Below are 26,204 nucleotides of genomic sequence, written 5' to 3' on the forward strand. Positions count from 1 at the left end.
ATGTCAAATGAGATGTCATCAGTGATGTCATCAGTGATGTCATCAGTGATGTCATTTGAGATGTCATCAGTGATGTCATCAGTGATGTCATTTGAGATGTCATCAGTGATGTCATTTGAGATGTCATCAGTGATGTCATCAGTGATGTCATTTGAGATGTCATCAGTGATGTCACTGACCATGTCATGAATGATGTAATATGTGACATCATCAGCAGTGGATTGCGGGTGCGTGATATATAGTTAGTACAACTAACTATATATGGAATTTCATTGGTTTTGTGTGAGTAAAATAAGGTTTTTTAAATGCTAATTCCTAACTATATATGGTCTATAACCTATGGTTTTTTCAGTGAATTTTCAAGGTTTTTTAAATGCTAATTCCTAACTATATATGGTTTATAACCTATGTTTTTTTCAGTGAATATATATATATATATATATATATATATATATATATATATATATATATTTATATTTAATATTCATAAGGTGCAGCAAATCATCCCCAGGGGATCTCTCGGTGCCTGGGAGGCAGATTACAGGATGGACAGTGTTCTAGCAAAATAGCCACGTCTTGAAGAGCTTCTCGAATTGTGCCAGGTTAGGACATGCTTGCAGCTCCTCTGGGAGACTATTCCAGTGGGCAGGGGCCAGATGAGAGAATGCACGCCCTCTCATCCTGGCTTTCCTAATTCTGCAGGTGCGAAGCAGCCTTTGACTGCTAGATCTCAGGAGGCGCCCTGGTGAGTACCATTGCAGCTTTTTGATTAAGTATTGTATTTTGTATTTTTTTCTTATAAAGCGCTAACAATCATCCTGAATAGGATATCACGGCGCTGCAATACTGTGATAAGCGGTGGGTTGGCCCGAGTCCTACAATTTAGTCTGGTTTGGGGAAGAGGAAGGTTTTCAATTGCTGCCTAAATGACAGGTGGCAGTTCGTAAGTCTGAGAGCCACGGGCAACTCATTCCATTTGGTTGCCGCTATGTGGGAGAAGGCTCGCTCCCCCATCCTAGCTCTCTTCACTCGAGTTGTTCTAGCTCTTGCTGTGAATTGAGAGCGGAGATTTCTAGTTGGTGCATAAAACTTAATCCTATTTCTTTGGATAAGTGGGCCTGTGTTATGCAGTGCTCTGTGAGTTATACACAGCATTTTGAAGGTTGCTCTCTGCCTCATTGGCAGCCAATGGAGCTCTCTTAAGCAGCTTTTGGCTGGGTCGAATTTCCTTTTCTTACAGATTGCCTTAGCCGCCGCGTTTTGCACTATTTGTAGTTTGGTGAAGAGGTAGTCTGCCATACCTACAAACAGTGAATTTCCATAGTCCAGCCTGCTCATTAATAGTGACTGAACCAGGATCCTTCTACACTCAATGGGAATCCAGGGGAAGACTGTTCTGAGCATCTTCAACAAAGCGAAGCCTTTGCCGCAGATTGTGGACACATGGGATTGCATAGACAGAGTGTTATCGATCGTCACTCCCAAGTTCCTTGCTGTCAGTGTCGGAATTGGGGGGGTGCCCAGGGGTGCTGGCCACCAGCTGTTATTCCACAGCTGAGTGTGTCCACCGAACAGCAATATCTCTGATTTGTCTGCGTTCAGTTTTAAACAGTGGCTATACATCCAGACAGACAGTTCGGTGAGACAGTTTAGTAGCCTATCCTTGGGGTCATCATCCTCATCCAGGATTACAGTTAGTTGGGTGTCGTCTGCGTACGAACAGATTTCGACACCCCACTTTCTTCCTATCGCTGCCAGGGAAGACACGAACATGTTAAACAACGTTGGGCTCAGTGAGGCCCCCTGTGGGACCCCATATTTGATGTTCCGGTGCGGGGATGAGAAGTTACCCATGCGCACTGATTGCGTTCTGTCCGACAGAAATGATTGCAACCACCGCAGTGCTCTGTCCCGGATACCTTTTGCTGCAAGGGTTCTTAGTAGTAGATTGTGCAGTATGGTATCAAACGCTGCCGAGAGATCTAATAATATTAGGGAGACTGTTTTCCCCAGATCTACCTGTGTTCTGATGTTATCCAGCACGGCCAAGAGTGTTGTCTCTGTGCTGGTATTGACCCTAAAACCCGTTTGTGAGACATCTAATAGATTGTTTGTTTCCAGAAAAGTGAACAACTGCCTGTTAACCAGTTTTTCTAAAACTTTCAATAGATAGGGCAGTTGAGATATGGGTCGATAGTTAGCAGGATTATTGATGTCTGAGCCTGCTTTTTTTAGTAGTGGGGTAACTATAGCGTTCTTCCAGTTGGTTGGGAATTCAGCAGATTCTAGCGAATGGTTCAGTGCTTGTGTTACTGCTGGGCATATTATTGGGGCTAGTTGCGAAAAAATATGATGTGGACATGGGTCCAGCGGGGAACCTGATTTTATTTCTAGCATAACTTTACCCACTTCTTCTTCCGAAAACGGACCAAAGCTGGTGCAACTGATCTGAGGAGTAGATGACTCATGGGCCTCTAAGCATTCCGGTTTAGTATTGGAAAATGAGGAGTAAATTGTATCTATTTTCTCACAGAAAAAATAATTAATTTTATCGCAGCCTACTTGGGAGGGAGTCAGATTCGATGAGAGACTTGTAGGACTGCATAGTTCTTTGACTATTTTAAATAGTTCTTAGGATGAGTTTTTATTTTCTGTTATTCTGCGAGAGAAATATTCCTTTTTCGCTTTCCTGATGGCTTTGTTATATAGTATAAGTTCTTTCTTATATAACAATCTGGCGTCTTGAGTTTTTGTAAGTCTCCATTTATGTTCAAGTGATGTACATTTCCTTTTTAGTGACTTTAGTTCTGGCCCGTACCAATTTTCTGACCTGGTACGTCTGGGTTTGTTATTGGAGCGTAGCGCTGAACAGTGTTCAAGTGCGTCCATGATGTGGTTCTGGAGGTGGTCTATTTCGTCGTTGATACTAGTTTTTATTGTGTTAGAATATGTAAAATGTTGCTGAAAAGCTTCTACTGAGAAATTTTTCCAGCTCCTGATTTTTGCCGCTGCCGAGGCTAGAGGTCTGGTGTTTTTGACAGGTAGGTTAATGTTAAACTCAATCATGGAGTGATCTGCCCATGTCATTGGTTTTATCCCTTTGATGAGGATGGAACTTATGTTGGAGAACATCAGGTCTAATATGTGTCCTGCCATGTGTGTTGGTTGTTCAATTGTCTGGGATAGTTGTAGGATTTCCATGTTCTCCTCTAGATGTTTAGCTAGGAGGTTATTGCTGTTATCATAATGAATGTTAAAGTCCCCTAGAAGCAGGATATTTTTGTTGTTAAGACAGACCGTCATAATTTGCTCGCGAAGTTGAGTGCTGAAGTCAGATGTGCAGCCTGGTGGATTATAGATGATCACACCGCCGAATAAATTATTGGTATTTATGGACACTGAGAATGCCATTGCTTCATGGCTGTTGGCCTGTGTGATAGCCTCTTGTCTGCAAGTGAGAAAGTCTTTGAACAGCAATGCTACCCCACCTCCCCTTTTTTCCCCTATTCAGATTGAGGATTTTATAATCTGCTGGGAGGGCCGTTGCGATGTCCGGGGTACTATGATTATCGAGCCAAGTCTCAGTAATGAAGGCCAGATCGGGTTTATCAGTGCTCAAAATATCCCATATTTCTGTTGCGTGTTTTGGGAGGGATCTTGAGTTGAGGTAAATACATCTCCGTGCACAGTCTGGGATGCTTATATTGGCGGGGCAGTACCCGGGCTCACTCTCCCATTTACAGTTCTGACAGCAGACTGGCCCCATGATGTTTAAGGGTCCTAAGTGTGCACATGATGCGGAGTTTCTTGCGTCTAAGGTGTTAAGTTTCCTGAGCTCACTGCTTGAGTATGTAATGGCACTCATTCCTGTTTTCGGTGTGTGGCTAGTCAGTTGTGCAGGGGTTGTGGCCCCTGGTCCCGGCCTGTCGCGAACGGGCGCAGACGGGCTTACCTTTGGCGCGTCTTCAGCGCCCCGCCGGCGCCCCCGCTGCGCCCGTCCGCTGCGCCTCCTGCGAGAGGGTACCATTTTATCGTATGCCGGTCCGTGTCCTTGCAGGGCTTTAAATACCAGACATAGGAGTTTAAAAATCGCTCTTTTTCTAATAGGAAGCCAGTGTAGTTGATGCAGTAGAGGAGATGATGGGGTTCATGCATGCTTGTTTACGACCAGGAGCGCTGCCGTGTTTTGTACAACCTGCAGCCTTGATGGCAGATTTTCTCTATACCCTACCAGTAGGGAGGTCCTATAGTCTAGTCTACTGACTAGAAGCGCCTGAATGAGAACTTTCCTGGTTTAAAGGGGGATCCAAGGAAAGACCTTTCTCAGCATGCGCATCATGTCGAAGCACTTGCCTGATTTTTACATGCTCCGCCATCGAGAGCTTGTTGTCAATCACCACACCCATGTCCTTAGCACATTTTGTGGGAATGGGGACTCCCCCCGGTTCCTCCGGCCACCACTCAGTAGACTACGGATGTATGACATTACCACGCATGCTTTTACCACGCATGCCTTTACAACGCGGTATTTACAACGAATACCTTTACAACGCATAGTGCTTTGGGGCGCTGGATAGTGAATAGTTTAATTTACTATTCCAACTCCAGTCCCCGTGGATAGTAGGGAAGGTGTTGGATAGTAAATTAAATCTATTCCCTATCCTAGAGCGCTCCCCAGTGCAATGCGTTGTAATGGTTTGCGTTGTAAAAGTTGCATCGTAAAGGCACTGCGTGGTAAAAGTTGCGCTGTAAAGGATGTTTCCCGTAGACTACATCTCCTCAGCTTTCCCAAATAGCAAGATCTCAGTTTTACTAGAGTTCAATTGTAAGAAATTCTTGCTCATCCAGGTTGCAGTTTTTAGCATGCAGCTCTTACATTTTTCTCTGGTCAGAGCGAAGTCTTTCCCTATGGGGACTATTACCTGGGTGTCATTTGCATAAGAGATCATGTGGAACCCACACAATCTAATAATAGGGGCCAGCGAGGAGACATAAACATTAAACAGGGTGGGACTAAGGATGGAACCCTGTGGTACCCCTTGTCCACCACTGTAGTTTGAGATACAAACGTGTCCAGTTGTGCACATTGTTTTCTCTCTGTCAGGAAACTATGTATCGAGTTTAAGGCTGAGCCTCTGACACCAATCTCTCACAGCCTATCCAAAAGGACACTGTGAGAGATGGTGTCAAAGCCTGCTGACAGATCCAAGAGAACTACCATAGCGGAGGTTCCCTCATCAAGCAATATCCTTACTGAGTCTGTTACCTCTGTTAATGGAGATTCCGTGTTGTGACCAGCACGGAAACCCGACTGCGAAGGATCGAGCAGATGATTTTGTTCTCGATAAGCCGATAGTTGTCGATTAGTCAGGGATTCCATGATTTTAGAACAGCATGGAAGAAGAGAAATTGGCCTATAGTTTTGTAGGTCTGCAGGATCTGCAAGTGCTTTCTTGAGCAGTGGCTTTATATAGGCCTTTTTCCATTTTGCTGGAAACACGGCTGTGTCCGATGATAAGTTTCAGACTTCCATAATTGAGGTTGATAAGGCCGGAGTCAAGTCTGCGATGATGTGGGGGGGGGCCACATCTGACCACGAGCCTGATTTAGAATGTAGCAATAGGCCACACACTTGCTCGGTGGTGATGGCTGTGAAGGACTCTAAACTGGGGGAGGACGGGTCTTCAAGGGAGGAGTAGATGCCAGGACAGCCCCTTCCACCGTAAACATGTTATAGATTTTATCAATTTTCTGTTTGAAATAGGTGGTAAGATCATCGCATAGCCCTTGCGTGGGTGGTAGGGTGGAGTTATTGGCTCTGGGATTGGTGAACTCTTGGAGAATCTTGAAGAGCTCTTCGGTGGAGTTACTGGCTTTGCAATTCTTTTCCCTAAATGTGCTCTCCTGGCTCTATTGCAATTCCCCAGATAAATTCTATGTAATGATTTACCTTCAAGCTTTCTGAGTATCAAGGTGCTGGGGCAGCCCTATCCCTCACTGTAACTGTATTGGCGCTATGGTGTCGAGGGCCGTCGTTATAAAGGACTCAAGCATATGAAGCGCTCAATTGCTGTCCGTCCCATTGCTGAAAGACGGGGGAGAAAATGCTAAATTAAATGCTGGTAAAGTCACTTTCCTCCATGATCTGCGTGAGCTCTTCCACCCTTGGACCTGGCTTGAGAGAGTAGGAACAACCAAGGAGAATCCTAGAGCCATATGGTCCATCCAGCTTAAGGCTAGCGGAGGATCGACTAAGAGATCCTTCATGTTCGTAAGATGTTATCCAGCGCATTTCCCGCTGTATGTTTTGGACTATGAATTCTAGGAAAAAGACCTAAGGACCCCATGGCTGCTAATAAGCCTAGGGTATCCGTGTTAGAGCTGATATCAAAATGATGATTAAAATCACCACGGAGTAAAAAGTTATCGGCTTGCATGGTGTACGGAGCCAGATTCTCCAGTAATTACAGGCAGAAGTTATTTTTGCTTTCCCCACGGGGGTGGTATACTACCGCTCCCATCATCCTGATGCCTAGGGCTGGTTCCATTTTAAATATCATTAATTCCATGCAGGGGTTAAGATAGAATCTATGATTTTTGTCTGATGGGCTAGGCGGGTAACTATGGCCAGCCCTCCTCCCCTTTTGCCTGTTCTATCTAATCTCACTACTGTATAGTCTGCCAGGAGGGCTATCGCTACGGAAGGAGCAGATTGCAAGTGCAACCAGGTCTCAGTAAAAAAGCAGATATTTGGCTTTAAATCATCCAGGAGGTCCCAAACTTCACCGGCGTGTTTAGGGATGGATCTGGCATTGAGGTAAAGACCTCGGAAGGTAGCCTCTTGCCCTCCCCTCCTCCGCTTTTTTCTTCCCTGCGGACTGCTCAAAAGGCACTTGTCCGTCTGCATGATGTCTGCTGGCAAGGTCAATGGTGCTGTGTGCGTTGGTCTGAAAGCTAGCCACATTGCAAGCAGTTACTGGCCGTCCCCTCAAACTCTACCACTCTCCCCCACAATCCCTTAAGGGGACCTTGTCCCTTAAATCCAGTAATGTCTGTTTGGCATATCTTATTAATACATATGTAGACCTGGGAGAAACAGGGCAGGGTGTCCTGGCAGCGTTCAGGCCCAGATGGGCGCAGACGGGCTTGCCTTAGGCACGCCAGCGGTGTGCCCGCGAAAGCAGTAGCTTTATGCCCTAATTGCCCGTGAACACTAGAGAGCTAACAGCGTCCAAGATGGTGCCCGTTCTCGACCCTGTGGGCTCTGCTTACTCTCTCCACACAATCGGTCATAGGGATAGACCATGGTGGACCGGAGAGTTGCCGGCAAGTAATTAGGTGAAAGTTAACTAGTAGAGCAACCCTTATTTTTAAAAACACAGTGGCAGTTTGTGGCAATCAGAATACAATTTTTAAAATGCGGCGCTATAAAATCAGTGATTAACACACAATGGCAGAGAAGCTGTATGGCAGTACCTGCTAACTAACAAGCACAAACAGCCACTACTTCAAAAAACATGCCACTTCCCCTGTGGTAACTATGCCTGGTAGCCTAGAGCACCTTCTGATTCATCAGAACTCTGTAAAGAAGACTGTATGTCATGCTTGATGTCATGGGAGATCTGGTAGAGGGAGGTTGTTAGAATGTAAGGGGCATCGGTTGTTCCAGGAGTTATAAGGCAGTGGATGGGATCTTCTGAGGTATAAACTACTTTTTGAACTGCCACCCTGTACCTTTGGATTTTAATATAAGAAAATGCTACGAGTGGCGTAGTCAGCAGCCCGCAAGGAGATTTCAACACAGGTGGATTTACTGGACTTGGCCTGCGTTTCCTGTCGATCTCACAGACGGACTCAGTCTGCTTATCTGGTAAGAAAGATTGTTTTATTTAGACACTTTGTCAGTACCTGTCACTTATTTGTGTAATTTAAATGTGTAGCAGCCTTACAATTAGCTTGTGCACATGGTCTTGGCAGCTAGTTTGGTCAAGCAATTTGACTCTTTTGTAAGCTTGTTTACGCTCTCACTGCCTTGATGACTGTTTAGTGTTGAGCGCGTGCTGTGTCAACACACGAGCAAAACTCATTGTGCTTCTGTTTGAAATACAGGCATTAACCCCTTCGCTGCTAGGCCTTTTCCCCTCCTGTGCTAAGGCTTTTTTTGGCGTTTTGGAGTAGTGCGCGCTTAGGCCCTTGTAACTTTTTGACCACATAAGGTATCCACGCCAAATTTGCGTCCTTTTCTTCCAACATCATGTGGATTCTAAAGGCGCCCAGGGTTTGTGGATTCCCTTGGAGGGGTCCCAGAAACGAACCAAAATATAGTGATTTTTTTGTTTTTTTCAGAAAAATGGGAAAAACGGGCTGCAAATGAAGGCCTCTGGGTTTTTCCCTGAAAATGGTATCAAAAAAGGGTTTGTAGGGCTGAAATCTCCATTTTCTCAGCTTTTAGGGAATGACAGTCTTTTGTCAGAGAACCGACATTTTTCACTCAGTTTTGGCATTTTTCTGGGACATAGCCTATTTTTGCTATTTTTAGAGCTTTCCACCTCCTTCCAGTTAATGGTAGAAATGAGTTTGAAAGCAATAATGGATCCTGGAAAGCTTTACATTTTCGAAAAGTAGACAAAATTCTGAATTCAGAAAGGGGTCATTTGTCTAAATCTATGAAGGTTTCGTTATAGAAACTAACAGTTAGATATTGGAATAATTGAAAATTTGTTGAAAAAATACAGCCTTTTGTCTCAACGTTTTCACCTATAACTTTTTCTAATTTTGACAGCTCTTGGAAAGCTATATACCGTTACATCCGTTAGACCTTCCTGGTTGTGGGGATATATAGGACTTGTAGTTTCACCAAGAACCCGACGAACCCAGATCCAAAAACTGAGCAGCAACTTGCAATGGTATTTTTTCATTTACTGGGTATAGAGCACTTTGTCTTAGAAAATGTATACATGGAATAATCTGTATGAAAGACACCTATGTATTTCTGAATTGGGTACAAATTATAGAGTTCAGAAACAGTATATAATTGCACATTTTCAAAATTGGGAATACTCATACTAGCATGAGAATTATTGGTCATTTTTCAAAAAGATTATTTTTTTACACAATGTCTCATTGAAAGGGAGAAATGTATGAAAGCTCAATTGGTAAGAACAGTTGATTTACAAATCTGAATTACCCCAAGTGTCCCGATAAAAACGGTACCTCACTTGTGTGGGTCGGCCTTGTGCCTGCGACAGGAAACGGCGCAAAATGCCGGCACCTAAGGAAACCTAGCCAACCTATATATTTTTGAAAAGTAGACACCCAGGGGAATTTAGGATGGGGTGACTCGACTGCCTATCACCAGGTTTTGTTACCCAGAATCCCTTGCAAAGCTAAGAATTTGACAAAAAAAACACATTTTCCTCACATTTCTGTGGTGGAAAGTTCTGGAATCTGCGTGGATCAACAAATTTCCACCCACCCATCGTTCCCCCAGGTCTCCCGATAAAAACGGTACCTCACTTGCGTGGGTAGGCATAGTGGGTGCGACACGAAACAGCGCAAAACGCAACATGGTCGCACCTCAATTTCCCAGTGAAATTTAGCACGTTTTGGACAAAAAGACTACCTTTTGTTTTTGCGCCGTAGCTCTGCCAGCACCTAGGGAAACCTAGCAAACCTATACATTTGTGAAAACTAGACACCCAGGGGAATTCAGGATGGGGTGACTCGTCTGCCTACCCCCAGGTTTTGTTACCCAGAAACCCTTGCAAACCTAAATATTTGACAAAAAAAACACATTTTCCTCACATTTCTGTGGTGGAAAGTTTCAACAAATTTCCACCCACCCAGCGTGCCCCCAGGTCTCCCGAAAAAAATGGTACCTCACTTGCGTGGGTAGGCATAGTGGCTGCGACATGAAACAGCGCAAAACGCAGCATGGTCGCACCTCAATTTCCCAGTGAAATTTAGCACGTTTTGGACAAAAAGACTACCTTTTGTTTTTGCGCCGTAGCTCTGCCAGCACCTAGGGAAACCTAGCAAACCTATACATTTTTGAAAACTAGACACCCAGGGAAATTCAGGATGGGGTGACTGGTCTGCCTACCCCCATGTGTTGTTACCCAGAATCCCTTGCAAACCTAAAAATTTGACAAAAAAAACACATTTTCTTCACATTTCTGTGGTGGAAAGTTCTGGAATCTGCGTGGATCAACAAATTTTTACCCACCCAGCGTTCCCCCAGGTCTCCCGAAAAAAATGGTACCTCACTTGCGTGGGTAGGCATAGTGGCTGCGACATGAAACAGCGCAATACGCAACATGGCTGCACCTCAATTTCCCAGTGAAATCTAGCACGTTTTGGCCAAAAAGACTACCTTTTGTTTTTGCGCCGTAGCTCTGCCCGCACCTAGGGAAACCTAGCAAACCCATACATTTTTGAAAACTAGACACCCAGGGGAATTCAGGATGGGGTGACTCGACTGCCTCCCACCAGGTTCTGTTACCCAGAATCCCTTGCAAACCGAAAAATGTGACCAAAAAAACACATTTTCGTCACATTTCTGTGGTGGAAAGTTCTGGAATCTGCGTGGATCCACAGAATTCCACCCACCCAGCGTTCCCCTAGGTCTCCTGAAAAAAATGGTACCTCACTTGCGTGGATAGACATAGTGGCTGCACAGGAAACGGTTAAAATCGTACGGTGGTGAATTTACATTACCCTATTGCAAAACTACCTTGATTTGGGGGGGGGGGCATCTGAGTTTGTGGCCCGGGGCTTGGTGGTATTCTTTGCAAAGTAGCAAACCCAAACAGTTCTGAAAACTAGACACCCGGGGGAGTCCAGGGAGGTATGGCATGCGTGGGTCCCCCAATGTTTTCCTACCCAGAACTCCTTGCAAACCTTAAAATTAGGTAAAAATAGCACTTTTCCAAACGTTTTGGCGTGGGATCGCCGTGCCGGCAAAAATGTCCTACCTCCCAGCGTTCCCCTTGTTCTCCCGAGTAAAAGGATACCTCACTTGTGTGGGTGCCCCAAAGCAGAACACGCCAAAAATGAATTTTGAAAAAAGTAGTATTTAATAGTATTTAAGTTTTACAAATTAAGCCCCCAAGCCTGAGTCACATGCCTTGGGCCCACCCACACAAGTGAGGTATCATTTTACTCGGGAGAAAAAGGGAAACACTGGGTGGTAGGACATTTGTGCCGGCAGCGAGATCCCACCCAAAAAAGTACGGAAAAGTGGGTTTTTTGACCAAAATTTGCAGGGGTTTCTGGGTAGGAAAACATTGGGGGACCCACGCATGCCATACCTCCCTGGACTCCCCCGGGTGTCTAGTTCTCAGAACTGTTTGGGTTTGGTAGTTTGCAAAGATGCCCGGCAAGCCCCGGGCCAAAAGCTCAGGTGACCCCCTCAAAAAATAAGATTGTTTGGCTAAAGGAAATTTTTTGGTCTCCACAGTAAGAATTGGGCCTTTTCCTAAAGCAACCACTATGCCTACCCACGCAAGTGAAGTACCATTTTTATCGGGAGACCTTGGGGAACGCTGGGTGGGAGGTAATTTGTGTGAGCCCATTGATGCCACGCTTTCCCACACTAAAACGTGTGAAAACATTGATTTTTTCCAGCTAAAAATGAGGTTTGCAAGGGATTCTGGGTAAAGGAACGTTGGAGGATCCACGCAAGCCATACCTCCTTGGAAGCCCCCGGGTGTCTACTTTTCAGAAATGTGTGGGTTTAGTAGGTTTCCCTAGATGGCTGTCTCGCACGGGGCCAAAAACCCAGGTAACCCCTCTTGCAAAAGCTAGTGGACTTGACATTGTCACCATTGTCAAATTCACCAGCTTTTGCAAGAGGGGTTATCTGGGTTTCTGGCCCAGTGCGAGACAGCCATCTATGGAAACCTACCAAACCCACACATTTCTGAAAAGTAGACATCCGGGGGCTTCCAAAGAGGTATGGCTTGCGTGGATCCTCCAACGTTCCTTTACCCAGAATCCCTTGCAAACATCATTTTTAGCTGGAAAAAATAAATTTTTTCACACGTTTTAGTGTGGGAAAGCGTGGCATCACTGGGCTCACACAAATTACCTCCCACCCAGCGTGCCCCCAGGTCTCCCGATAAAAACGGTACCTCACTTGCGTGGGTAGCCATAGTGGCTGCAACAGGAAAAGGTCCAAATCGTACGGTGGTGAATTCAAAATACCCCGAAGCAATATAACTTTGATTTTGGGGGGGGGGGGCACCTGAGTTTTTGGCCCGGGGCTGGGTGGTATTCTTTGGAAAGTAGCAAACCCAAACAGTTCTGAAAACTAGACACCCGGGAGAGTCCAGGGAGGTAAGGCATGCGTGGGTCCCCCAATGTTTTCCTACCCAGAACTCCTTGCAAACCTTATAATTAGGTAAAAATTGCACTTTTCAAAACTTTTTGGCGTGGGATCGCCGTGCCGGCAAAAATGTCCTAACACCCAGCGTTCCCCTTGTTCTCCCGAGTAAAAGGATACCTCACTTGTGGGGGTGCCCCAAAGCTGAACACGGCAAAAATGAATTTTGAAAAAAGTAGTATTTAGTAGTATTTAAGTTTTACAAATTAAGCCCCCCAGCCTAAGTCACATGCTTTGGGCCCAACCACACAAGTGAGGTATCATTTTACTCGGGAGAACAAGGGAAACGCTGGGTGGTAGGACATTTCTGCCGGCAGCGAGATCCCACCCAAAAAAGTACGGAAAAGTGGGTTTTTTGACCAAAATTTAAGGTTTGCAGGGGTTTCAGGGTAGGAAAACATTGGGGGACCCACGCATGCCATACCTCCCTGGACTCCCCCTGGTGTCTAGTTCTCAGAACTGTTTGGGTTTGGTAGTTTGCAAAGATGCCCGCCAAGCCCCGGGCCAAAAGCTCAGGTGACCCCCTCAAAAAATAAGATTGTTTGGCTAAAGGAAATTTTTTGGTCTCCACAGTAAGAATTGGGCCTTTTCCTAAAGCAGCCACTATGCCTACCCACGCAAGTGAGGTACCATTTTTATCGGGAGACCTTGGGGAACGCTGGGTGGGAGGTAATTTGTGTGAGCCCAGTGATGCCACGCTTTCCCACACTAAAACGTGTGAAAACATTGATTTTTTCGAGCTAAAAATGAGGTTTGCAAGGGATTCTGGGTAAAGGAACGTTGGAGGATCCACGCAAGCCATACCTCCTTGGAAGCCCCCGGGTGTCTACTTTTCAGAAATGTGTGGGTTTGGTAGGTTTCCCTAGATGGCTGTCTCGCACTGGGCCAAAAACCCAGGTAACCCCTCTTGCAAAAGCTAGTGGACTTGACTTGTCACCATTGTCAAATTCACCAGATTTTGCAAGAGGGGTTATCTGGGTTTCTGGCCCCGTGCGAGACAGCCATCTATGGAAACCTACCAAACCCACACATTTCTGAAAAGTAGACACCCGGGGGCTTCCAAGGAGGTATGGCTTGCGTGGATCCTCCAACGTTCCTTTACCCAGAATCCCTTGCAAACCTCATTTTTAGCTGGAAAAAATAAAAAAAATTCACACGTTTTAGTGTGGGAAAGCGTGGCATCACTGGGCTCACACAAATTACCTCCCACCCAGCGTGACCCCAGGTCTCCCGATAAAAATGGTACTTCACTTGCGTGGGTAGCCATAGTGGCTGCAACAGGTAAAGGTCCAAATCGTACGGTGGTGAATTCAAAATACCCTGAAGCAATATAACTTTGATTTTTTTGGGGGGGGCACCTGAGTTTGTGGCACGGGGCTCGGTGGTATTCTTTGCAAAGTAGCAAACCCAAACAGTTCTGAAAACTAGACACCCGGGGGAGTCCAGGGAGGTATGGCATGCGTGGGTCACCCAATGTTTTCCTACCCAGAACTCCTTGCAAACCTTAAAAGTAGGTAAAAATAGCACTTTTCCAAACTTTTTGGCGTGGGATCGCCGTGCCGGCAAAAATGTCCTAGCACCCAGCGTTCCCCTTGTTCTCCCGAGTAAAAGGATACCTCACTTGTGTGGGTGCCCCAAAGCAGAACACGCCAAAAATGAATTTTGAAAAAAGTAGTATTTAGTAGTATTTAAGTTTTACAAATTAAGCCCCCCAGCCTGAGTCACATGCCTTGGGCCCACCCACACAAGTGAGGTATCATTTTACTCGGGAGAACAAGGGAAACGCTGGGTGGTAGGACATTTGTGCCGGCAGCGAGATCCCACCCAAAAAAGTACGGAAAAGTGGGTTTTTTGACCAAAATTTAAGGTTTGCAGGGGTTTCTGGGTAGGAAAACATTGGGGGACCCATGCATGCCATACCTCCCTGGACTCCCCCGGGTGTCTAGTTCTCAGAATTGTTTGGGTTTGGTAGTTTGCAAAGATGCCCGCCAAGCCCCGGGCCAAAAGCTCAGGTGACCCCCTCAAAAAATAAGATTGTTTGGCTAAAGGATATTTTTTGGTCTTCACAGTAAGAATTGGGCCTTTTCCTAAAGCAGCCACTATGCCTACCCACGCAAGTGAGGTACCATTTTTATCGGGAGACCTTGGGGAACGCTGGGTGGGAGGTAATTTGTGTGAGCCCAGTGATGCCACGCTTTCCCACACTAAAACGTGTGAAAACATTGATTTTTTCCAGCTAAAAATGAGGGTTGCAAGGGATTCTGGGTAAAGGAACGTTGGAGGATCCACGCAAGCCATACCTCCTTGGAAGCCCCCGGGTGTCTACTTTTCAGAAATGTGTGGGTTTGGTAGGTTTCCCTAGATGGCTGTCTCGCACGGGCCAAAACCCCAGGTAACCCCTCTTGCAAAAGCTCGTGGACTTGTCAAATTCACCAGCTTTTGCAGGAGGGGTTACCTGGGTTTCTGGCCCCGTGCGAGACAGCCATCTATGGAAACCTACCAAACCCACACATTTCTGAAAAGTAGACACCCGGGGGCTTCCAAGGAGGTATGGCTTGCGTGGATCCTCCAACGTTCCTTTACCCAGAATCCCTTGCAAACCTCATTTTTAGCTGGGAAAAATCATTTTTTTCACACGTTTTAGTGTGGGAAAGCGTGGCATCACTGGGCTCACACAAATTACCTCCCACCCAGCGTGCCCCCAGGTCTCCCGATAAAAACGGTACCTCACTTGCATGGGTAGCCATAGTGGCTGCAACAGGAAAAGGTCCAAATCGTACGGTGGTGAATTCAAAATACCCTGAAGCAATATAACTTTGATTTTTTTGGTGGGGGGGCACCTGAGTTTTTGGCCCGGGGCTGGGTGGTATTCTTTGGAAAGTAGCAAACCCAAACAGTTCTGAAAACTAGACACCCGGGAGAGTCCAGGGAGGTATGGCATGCGTGGGTCCCCCAATGTTTTTCTACCCAGAACTCCTTGCAAACCTTAAAATTAGGTAAAAATTGCACTTTTCAAAACTTTTTGGCGTGGGATCGCCGTGCCGGCAAAAATGTCCTACCACCCAGCGTTCCCCTTGTTCTCCCGAGTAAAATGATACCACACCTTAACAGAGTTACTCAAAAGTAAAACATTCAAGCACGGCTATCTATTCCTCAAAGACACACACATACAGGTTGGATTTGGCACAAGGGCGAGTGATGGTTCAGTACATAAAATTTTATTAACAAGATATTTCAAAAAAATGAAATGCTCTGTCAATAAATAAATGCATAAAAACTGAACCAGTGACTCGCAACTCGTGAGCTGTAAAGCCACGACAAGGCACCAACCGTTTTACAGGCCATTCACGCACCTTTCATACCTGATACAAACCAGACCATTGACACCATCCGAATGGAAAAGCAACACATAACAACAATCACAATAAGGGACAAGGTACACCCTACTGCAGAAAGAGAAAAAAAACAATTATTACTGCACACCCATCTAATCCGCAAGCACACACACATACTGGTTGGATTTGGCACGAGGGTGAGTGATGATTCAGTACATACAATTGTATACGCAAGTAATTTCACAAAAATGAAATACACTGTGTATAATTGAAAGTATGATAAACTGAACCACTGACTCACAGCTCATGAGCTGTAAAGCCACGTCAAGGCACCAACCTCTTTACAGGCCATTCATACACCTTTCGTACGCGTGACACATACAAAACATTCACACCGCCAGCCGCGGACCCATCACATTTTAACACTCACACCAGCAAACAGCGCCATTCAAGGGCCCATCACTTTCACACGCCCACATTTCTGACACTGCAACTACACAAAATGATGGACTGTGTGGAGTGTCACTCAACTAGCAGTGTGTGTAGTGACCAACAGAAAGTAACTACTCACACACCGCCTGCCGAGCGCCAGTCCACCCACACCACCATCCAAGCACCAGACCATGCACACCGCCAGCCAAACACCACTCAGCGCACAGCGACAGCCAAGTACCACTCCACACACACCACCAGCCAAGCATCACTCCACGCACACCACCAGCGAAGCGCCACTCCACAAACACAACACCAGCCAAGCACCACTCCGTGCACAGACAGCCAAGTACCACTCCACGCACACCGTCCAGCCAAGTGCCACTCCACACACACCGCCAGCCAAGCACCACTCCACACACACCGCCAGCCAAGCACCACTCCGTGCACAGACAGCCAAGTACCACTCCATGCACACCACCAGCCAAGCGCCCCTCCACACACACACCACCAGCCAAGCGCCACTCCACAAACACAACACCAGCCAAGCACCACTCCGTGCACAGACAGCCAAGTACCACTCCACGAACACCACCAGCCAAGCGCCACTCCACACACACGACCAGCCAAGCGCCACTCAACACACACCACCAGCCAAGCACAACTCCACACATACCGCCAGCCAAGCACCACTCCACGAACACCACCAGCCAAAGACAAATCCAAACACAATACCAGGCAAGCACAAGAGCACGCACACCGCCAACCAAACACCAGACCACGCACACCGCCAGTCAAGCACCAGTCCGCAGACACCGCCAGACAAGCACCAGTCCACAGACACCGGCAGCCAAGCGCCAAACCATGCACACAGTCAGACAATGGACACTACACGCAAACCAACATCATTCTTTAGTTTTTTTTTTAAATAAAAGAGAAACAAAAACAAATTGCAAATTGATACAAATCTACTAACTCGACAACTAAATCTAAAAAGACTACACAAATACAAACTTTGAAACTGAACAATAAGTTTTACAGAATAAAGACCAACCAGTTCACTTTACCACTCATTGATACTCCCAAAAATTATTTTGCGTGTGGTACAATCTAAAACAAGCAGGTACACACAGCCCGGGGTTTGAAGGGCAGTCGGGGCAGTACATGCGAACCTCCTTCCGCAAACCTCTTCGCCAACAGACTCTACATCTCCGACTGGGAAAGTCTTTTGAGGTTGTAGGAGGAATTGTATCAGGAAAGTGGCGATCTTTCAATCTGGCAACATCCTCCACCACTCCAACTCTAGGAACACTTGCCTGTTCCACTAAAACAAGGCTGCCTATTACAGACTCCTGAAACTTTACAAAAGACAACTTTGACTGGGGACAAGATTTCCCGAACACAATAAAAGCATTAAAGGTTGCCAAGTGGAAAAGATGGATAGCCAACTTCTTGTACCAAATGTAAGCCTTACGAAGAGCAGCATACGGTTCCAACCTCTGATCAACTCTGTCAACACCACCCATGTACTTATTGTAGTCCAGTATGCACACAGGTTTGCGCACTTCTGCAACCTGACCCCAAACAGTCCGCGGTTCAGTGCTTTCATCATGTACTGTACTCAACATGTAGACATCTCTCCTGTCTGTAAACTTCACAGCTAGAAGCTCCTTACAACGCAATGCACTGCACTGTCCCCGAGCAAGCTTTCGACAAACAAGTTCTTTTGGGAAACCTTTATGGTTTGAGCGGATTGTGCCACAAGCAACAGTGTCCACTTTAGCCAATTCCCTGAACAACCGCACACCAGTGTAGAAGTTATCGACATACAAATGATGGCCTTTGTTAAACAATCCACGACCAAGTTCCCACACAATTTTCTCAGTCACTCCAAAAGTCGACGGACAACCAGGGGGGTTAATCCTGGATTCCTTACCCGTGTACACCCTGAAATTAGAGACATATCCAGTCTCACTGTCACACAGCATATACAGTTTGATTCCATAGCATGCCCTCTTACTAGGAATGTATTGCTGAAATACCAAGCGGCCCTTGAACAACAGCAAAGACTCATCCACTGCAATTTCTTTCCCAGGATAAAAGATCTCAGAAAATCGATCAACCAAATGATCAATGACAGGCCGAATCTTGAAAAGACGGTCACAATCAGGGTGATCTCGTGGCAAAGCAAGACTATTGTCAACAAAATGCATCATCCGCAGCAGAAGCAAATACCTATCACGACTCATGACTGCCGGAAATATAGCTGTTGCCATCAAGGGACTAGTAGACCAATATGAAGCCATTGATGGTTTCCTAAGCAAGCCCATCAAAAAAGTTAAACCCAAAAACTTTTTCATCTCCTCCAAATTTGTGGGAGTCCACCGGGTAGCTCTAGCGTGGGGCTTAAGGCGGGCACTGTTCACCCTAAAAAAAATGTCAGCATACAAATTAGTCTGCTCTACAATCTCTGCCAAAAACACATCATCCATAAACAACTTGAAAAAATCAATAGGCAAAAAGTTTTCAGTGTTCACCCTACACCCTGGAACACCAGTAAATTCAGGCAATGCCGGCTGCACCATGCCTGGTGCAACCCAGAGGTCAGAACTTTCATCGTCAAGTCTTGCAGCCGCAGGCCGCCGCCCAGCTGCCTCTTGTCTCACTACACCAACTGGAAGTCTAGCAGCCCCAGGCTGCAGCCCAGATGTCTCTTGCCGCACTATTGGCACATCAATGTCCTCCGCAACCACAGGCACAACAATGTCCTCCCAAACCGTAACCACAGCAATGTCCTCCCCAACCACAGGCACATCATCCACACCAAAAGTAGCTTCATCAGCACTCAAAGTGTCTTCATCATCAGATGAAGCCATGTGTAGAGAAAACTCACTACCTGAATCTTCACCTCCCACCTCTGGCTCAGAATCAGAGTCAGACTCTGGACCATGGTCAGAGGAAGAATCAAAAAGCATTCCAACAACTTGCTGAGCAGTAATCCGGCGGCTAGGCATTATCCTTACAAATAAAGGAGTCTGCACAAACAACTCAACAACCCCAACACTGCGCAAAGTAAGATAAAAAATGTAAGACTTTTTCACAAAAAACTATATTTAGAAAAAATATACAATTCACTTACAAGACACAACTACACTCACCAGCACCTACTCTGCAAAGACACAGCAAATAGGCAACGATATCCCACTAGAAAGAAGAAAAAAAAACTTACATCTACAGAAGGACACATCAAAAACAAATGCAAAACATGTTTTACAATCACAACAAACAGAAACAAAACATACTCGTATTACTACACACTTTGCAAAATAAACAATTACATTACAATTGAACAAAAAAAAGGTCTCTTACCAAACACATGCAACTACAGAAACAGCAGAACAACAGAACCACCAGTAACAGAACCGCACACTGCAACTATCTAAAGAGAAAAACAAACAATACACATTAGAAGAAACACAAACAACACACATTACAACAGGCTATGTCACAGGGTATGTCACAAATGGGGTGTCTGTCCCCAAGGGGGGAAGATTATAAATCATTATAAACGTGGGCCCCCTGGAAGCAACCCTACGGAGGGCAGAGAGGCCAAATAAAGACACGGCAGAGCATACAGAAAACAAATGGGCCCAAGGAAGCAACCCTTGGCCAAGGGGTCGCTCCCTATAAAAAACAAAAACCTGGAGTATAGTGGGCTTTTCTATCCCCCCCCCCTGGGACCAGAAACTGTAAAAAAAAACAGCCACTCCGCCCCCAGGGGGGGGGGGGGGGCAGAATAGTCTACAATATTTATAATGCCCCCTGGGTCCAGATGTGGCCCAAAAAACGCCTGATCTGCCCCCAGGGGGGGCAGACAAGTCTAAAAAAATTATGGGCCACTAGGAAGCGACCCTTCCCCAAGGGGTCGCTTCCTTTACAATTATAAATAAATCCCTGGTGTCTAGTGGGCTTTTCTGCCCCCCCTGGGTCCAGATCACGCGCTAACATGGGCGATCTGCCCCCAGGGGGGGCAGAAAAGTCTACACTACATTTTGATGGCCCTGAAAGCGACCCTTGCCCAAGGGGTCGCTTCCTTTACGAATAAAAACACAATCCCTGGTGTCTAGTGGGCTTTCCTGCCCCCCCCTGGGTCCAGATTCCCGAATAAAACGGTTGATCTGCCCCCAGGGGGGTCAGAAAAGTCTAAACGAATAAAAAATGCCCCAGGAAGCGACCCTTTTATCAAAAAAAATAATCCCTGGTGTCTAGTGGGCTTTTCTGCCCCCCCTGGGTCGAGATCGCTCGCAAAAACGAGCGATCTCGACCCAGGGGGGGCAGAAAAGTCTGAATTACAAAATTATGGCCCTAGGAAGCAACCCTTGCCCAAGGGGTCGCTTCCTTTTATGAAAAAAACATCCCTGGTGTCTAGTGGGCTTTTCTGCCCCCCCGGGTCGAGATCGCTCGCTAAAACGAGCGATCTCGACCCAGGGGGGGCAGAAAAGTCTGAATTACAAAAATTATGGCCCTAGGAAGCGACCCTTGCCCAAGGGGTCGCTTCCTTTTATGAAAATAAACATCCCTGGTGTCTAGTGGGCTTTTCTGCCCCCCTGGGTCGAGATCGCTCGCTAAAACGAGCGATGTCGACCCAGGGGGGGAGAAAAGTCTGACTTTCAAAAATTTAGCCCCTGGAAGCGACCCTTGCCCAAGGGGTCGCTTCCTTTTCAGACAAAAACATCCCTGGTGTCTAGTGGGGGCATTACTGGTGCAGGATCGCCCCCCCCCCCCGGGTTTCCCGCCTGCTCGCTCCATAGGACACGACTGACACACTAGCTCCACACCCCCTCCTCATGACAATATGGCTATCTCTGCCCCTATCCACCCCTACCTGCCTTTTATGTATCTTATACTACAGTTTTATAGTTCTTTAAGGATCTAGTTCTATTTCCTTTTAGACCATGCCCATACCGATACGACTCTGCATTTCACACTTTATACAACCTTTGGCCGTCACATCTGGGGCCTAGACGCATTATCTATGTGTCGCGAACTATGGCGGACACTTTCGTCAGGGTGGGCGAACACGGCGACCACGTGCTCCCAACACGCTTGGGCACTGTGCAACCTGGTCACTCATTCAAGTCACACCATACCCGCTTGAAGGCCAACCCACGTTGATACCCTTCCCAATGACGCACGAAAGACATAGTGGCCTTGACCGAAATTGAAACCTTTGATGAGTACCAGCCCATTACCATAAAACTGACCACGTAACCTATATATAGAAAACTGAGTGGACCGCACACTTTTGTCATGCCGAATGATTACATGAATGCACAATGTCGTGAAATGTTAACGTGCGCTGCCGAACCCCAGGGTTGTCGGCCTTAATGCTGTGTTCACTTATCATATCTATTGCAATGCTTCATTCTTTGCAGCTGGCCCGACTGGGTTGTAGGCTAAATGCTGTGTACAATGTGTGTTGGACAATAAAGGTCTTTTGAAAAGAAAAAAAAATAAATAAATTACTGGTGCAGGATCGCGACGCTGTGCGCGATCCTGAACCAGGAATGCCCTGCACTGGGACATCAGGGGAGAGGAAACAGTGTTTTCTCCCCCCCGATGCCTCAAGGCACCGAGAAATGGCCCCCCCGCCCCACCGGAGACCAAAAACCTACCTTGTAGCGGCACGCGCTGGAAAGAAATGGCTTCCAGCGCGTCCAGCACTTCCTGATGACGTCGGAGTGCGCGACAGCGCGCTGACGTCACCAGGAAGTGCGGGGGGAGGGCGGGGGGAGCAGCGCGAAGTCTTCCGCTGCCACCCCCCAAAAAACAAACACGATCGGAGCCCCAGGGGGGGAGCGACAGCGCTCCCCCGAGGGCTGTACTGATGACGGAGCGGTTCCGTCATCAGCACAGCCCAACCGATGCTGATGACGGAACCGCTCCGTCATGAGCATCGAAGGGGTTAAAGAAAATTAGTGGCTCATGCTGCATTGATAACTGTTTAGTGTTGAGCATGAGCCAGGTTTATTTCAACCAGTAGCGTCACAGGAGCGAAACTCATCATGCTTCGTTTTGAAAACACACCACAGCAACACCAACACTCTGTAAACTATACCGTGTTGTGGGTTTGAAAAGCCCACATCACAGGGGGAAGGGACTTACTTGGTTCTTCCTCTACTCTCTTCATGCTCCTGTGCCTTCTCTGTGCTTTTTCCCTGCTGTAAGCTGTTTCCGGTCTTTTCCTGGAGAAGTTGGCCTTGTGGAGAGACCACGTGCGACATTTTCTTAAAGAGACAATGACGATTTATTCCCAGTGTGCAGGTTTTCAGTGACACGCACACAACTTGTGATCTGGTGTGTCCTGGGAGTTTCAATTGCAGTGACACGCACACTATTGGCCTGGTCTGGTGTGACCTGGGAGTTTCAATTGCAGTGACACACACACTACTGGTGCGATCTAGTGTGGTGCAGGTTTTCAGTGACATGCACACTATTTGTGATCGGGCGTATCCTGAGAATTCTAGTTGCAGTGACACACATACTTTTGATGATCTGGCGTGGCACAAATATTTCAGAGATGCACATTTTTGGTCAGATCTGTCTTCTGATTGCTACATATTAAGGTGTAATTATAGTATTGCAAGTGATGCACATGCTCACAAATGTTGTTATGGTGATCTGATCAGTGTCATACACCATTTTCTGTGGGAGGCTGTTGCATCTATCTATAGTAAGGTTTAATTGCTATGTGCTTTTTAGTTCACACTTTCTGCTGGCTCTGATATTGTCTGGATCTAGAGAACAATGCAGAACATTACAACTACTCCATTCTTTTTTTTTTTTTTTGTAAACCTTTATTTGTACAAAAAGGAAATACAAATCTGGGCCTACAACCAGACCGGCCGGCCACGACACAATAGATCAATCAAAAAATACAGAAGAAAAATATACAGAAACAATCAGGATAATGTGCAATCAATACAGTTCAAAAAAGGAGGGGGGGGAGAATCTGGACGGCCCACAAACAGGAAGAATGAAGGTTAATTTTATAATATTACAATAAGGAGTATAACAGGCTCGGATACAGCATAAATGAATCCAGGTTCCCAGAGCAAACTATTGGCCATAAGAAAACTAAAGGGGCAGCAATATGGAGAAGTGTCACTACAGTCCACATCAATACGAAAGCAGATGCGATTAATTCAAATCAACAGACAAGTAGATTCATCTTATGCACATCTACCACCCAATAGTGCAGCGGAGATAGAACGAAGGAACCGGAATACTAACATCACTAAAGCCAACCCGTCATACTAACCCTAGGGAGAGAAAGAGAGAGAAGGGGAGGGGAAGGAAAAGAGGAAAAAGAAAAATACAGACTGAAAGAGAAGAGCGCCGCGCCGAGACAAGCATCCCGTAGTAAGGACACAGAAAGAGCAGGAGTATTAGCAACAAGGAAGGAATGGGAGTCGGCATCGAAATGCAGCATAGCCACAAGAAGGAGAGAAGCAACGATCCAGACCCCATCCCTATAATACCACGGGAGGCAGGGACAGTCGCGGCGCTCCTATAAAGGGATACAAAAGGGCCATAGAACGAAGGAAAATAAACCAGGAAAGAAAACCCATCCCACCCATCCCACCCAGCACCCCTGCAGAAGGCTACGGCCTACCCCCCCAGCAGCGTGCCTGTCGCCCTAATCCCGAACCCGAAATGTAGGAAACACGAAAGAGAAGAAGAATAAGGAGACAAAAAGAAGGGTATGAAGACAAAAAAGGTAGGAGGGAGGAGTGAAGAAGCAAAGACAAAACGGTCGGCCTCAGCCCTCCGCCCAACCAGGCAATCGTAATACGTGTAAACGAAAACGATACAAACTCGAGCGTCATAAAACGTACAAGGGGGCCACCCACCGCACTATGCATACGGGAAAGCTCGCCACGGATATGTATACCAGCAATCCACCGGAAGCAATGCATCTCACCCCAGGCCTTCCTTAGCTACAAGTAACTCCCACCATATGACAGCGAGAAGTGAGCAACTCGGTGCAAGGTAATCACACGAACAAAAAGTAGTCCGATGAAGACGTAGGCCAGGGAGGTCAATCCATAAGCAAGAGAACAAAAGTCCGGGTATACAGTTCAAGTGTCCAAACAATGTTAACAGGGGCAGGAAAAGACAGGAGTTCAGTCTCGCCGCTCGGGAAAGCGGGGGTTCCCCTGCAGAACAGAAACACGACCCCATCAAGGCAAAGAGATGTAGCAAGCCATCATGTTTCTCGGATACTCGAGTAGGATCAGACCCCAGCACGACATCCGGGCCCCCAAACTCCTAACATTGAAGCGCAGGAGGTTCCAAAGCCATTCGTTCGCATACCTGTCGACGGCCAGAGGCAGTAGCTCTCAGCGCGGCCGAGGGGGGTGAGGCAGAGGCATCACCAAGACGAGAGGGGACCGTGAGGGACCGGCCATCTAAGATGGCGGCGGACCGCACCGATCCCCCAGGAGCTTTGGGGGTCAAGGCCGCATGCAAGGACCGCAGTGCTTCCAGAACGTCGCCAATTGTAGGCTCGCGCACACATGTCCAGGCCCCCGTGCAGTCCAGTACTCCAGGTCCGCCGTCAGGAGGATATCCACGGCCTATCTCGACGGCCGCCATTTTGTGGATTCAGGCTCGTCACCACCTCCCGCGACTCCCGGATCAGGGCCACAGATGCGGACCTCCACAGAAACCAAGGGGGTCCCACGAATGCAACCTTGGTGCAGAAAGGAGAGCCGCCAAAGTCGGGGTTCAGCCTGCAATATCGTTGGCGTGTTCGATGAGCAGATCCCGGGCGCGAGGCTCCCGGATGGATGGATGGAGCCGCGGCAGGGGGGCCCCTTCACACGATCAGCCCTTGGTGCACCGTGCCCCACACCAGCTTCACAGCCGCCAAGGCAAGTCCGGATCAGGACCACCGGGATGTTGGCACAACGATCTCCCGCCAGCGGCTCACTCTCTCGGCCGGGGCCAACGCGTACACCAATGCCAGGCTGGGTCCAATAGGCGAGGCCCCGGTTTCATCACCGCGGAGGCCCCGGTTCCTCAGGGGGCACAACTTCGGAGCCGCGGCACGCAGGAGCCTCCAGGTCAGACGGTGAGTAAGAGCAACACGGTGCGTTTCAATCTCTGCTCGAGTGTATCGTCCCGGGGCAGGATATGTGGCAGGATTTGCGAGTCAGGCCGGAAGGCTGACGGAGCCGAGCTACAGAGCGACCATTACGATCGCAAGCTTGGCCAACTACTCCATTCTTTATGTCTCGCCCAGGTGCACCTCCTTTAATGTGGAAAAAATGGAAGAAGGTATTTGACCGATATGGCAAAGTGTGTGGAACTTCATTAAGAGCAGAGAGGAAAACGTCTATACTTCTACACTGTCTGGGTTTGGAGGGGCAAGAAGTATTTGATCATATTTTTGATCTTCTGGTTCTGGAGGCTGAGGATTTAAATAAATACGAAATCTGCCTGAGAACACTTCACAAGCACTATCTACCAAAAGTCAGTACTATCTTAGAGAGATATTATTTTTTTTTAAAAGAATGCAAAGGGAAGAGGAGTCTGTTGAAGGCTTTGTAATGGAGTTGTTTAAGTTTGTCTCTTTGTGTAAATTTGCAGGTTTGATTGAGGAACGGATATGTGACCAGTTTATGGTGGAACACAACCTTTACATTGCAGATTTTACTCCCTAATACAATCACAACGTGGTCGTTCCAACGACAGCGTTGTTACCACGCAGTGCCATCACTACGCAAGTCATTACATCGACTTGCAGTAGATGGTGCTCTAACATAAGAAATAGTATAGTTTACTATGCCAACACCTTCCCTACTGATACGGGGACTGGAGTTGGAATAGTAAATTATACAATTCTAATGTTATGGCGCCATCTACTGCTAGTCGATGTAATGACTTGCGTAGTAATGGGATTGTGTGGTAACAACGCTGTTGTTGTAACAACCGCGTTGTGAGTGTAGTGCGGAGTAACATCCGCATTAAGGTATATATTTGTTATGGTT

The 26,204-nt window shown here is 46.9% G+C and overlaps 1 protein-coding gene across 1 annotated transcript in view; it reads left to right on the forward strand.

Moving 5' to 3' along the window:
* The window catches only part of LOC144761982 (clusterin-like), a 416,511-nt gene that overhangs the window by 258,644 nt on the left and 131,663 nt on the right, over positions 1-26,204 (forward strand). The gene's annotated exons all lie outside the window — the stretch shown is intronic.

The sequence above is a fragment of the Lissotriton helveticus genome, chromosome 6, assembly GCF_964261635.1.
Source record: "Lissotriton helveticus chromosome 6, aLisHel1.1, whole genome shotgun sequence".
Taxonomy (NCBI): Eukaryota; Metazoa; Chordata; class Amphibia; order Caudata; family Salamandridae; genus Lissotriton; species Lissotriton helveticus.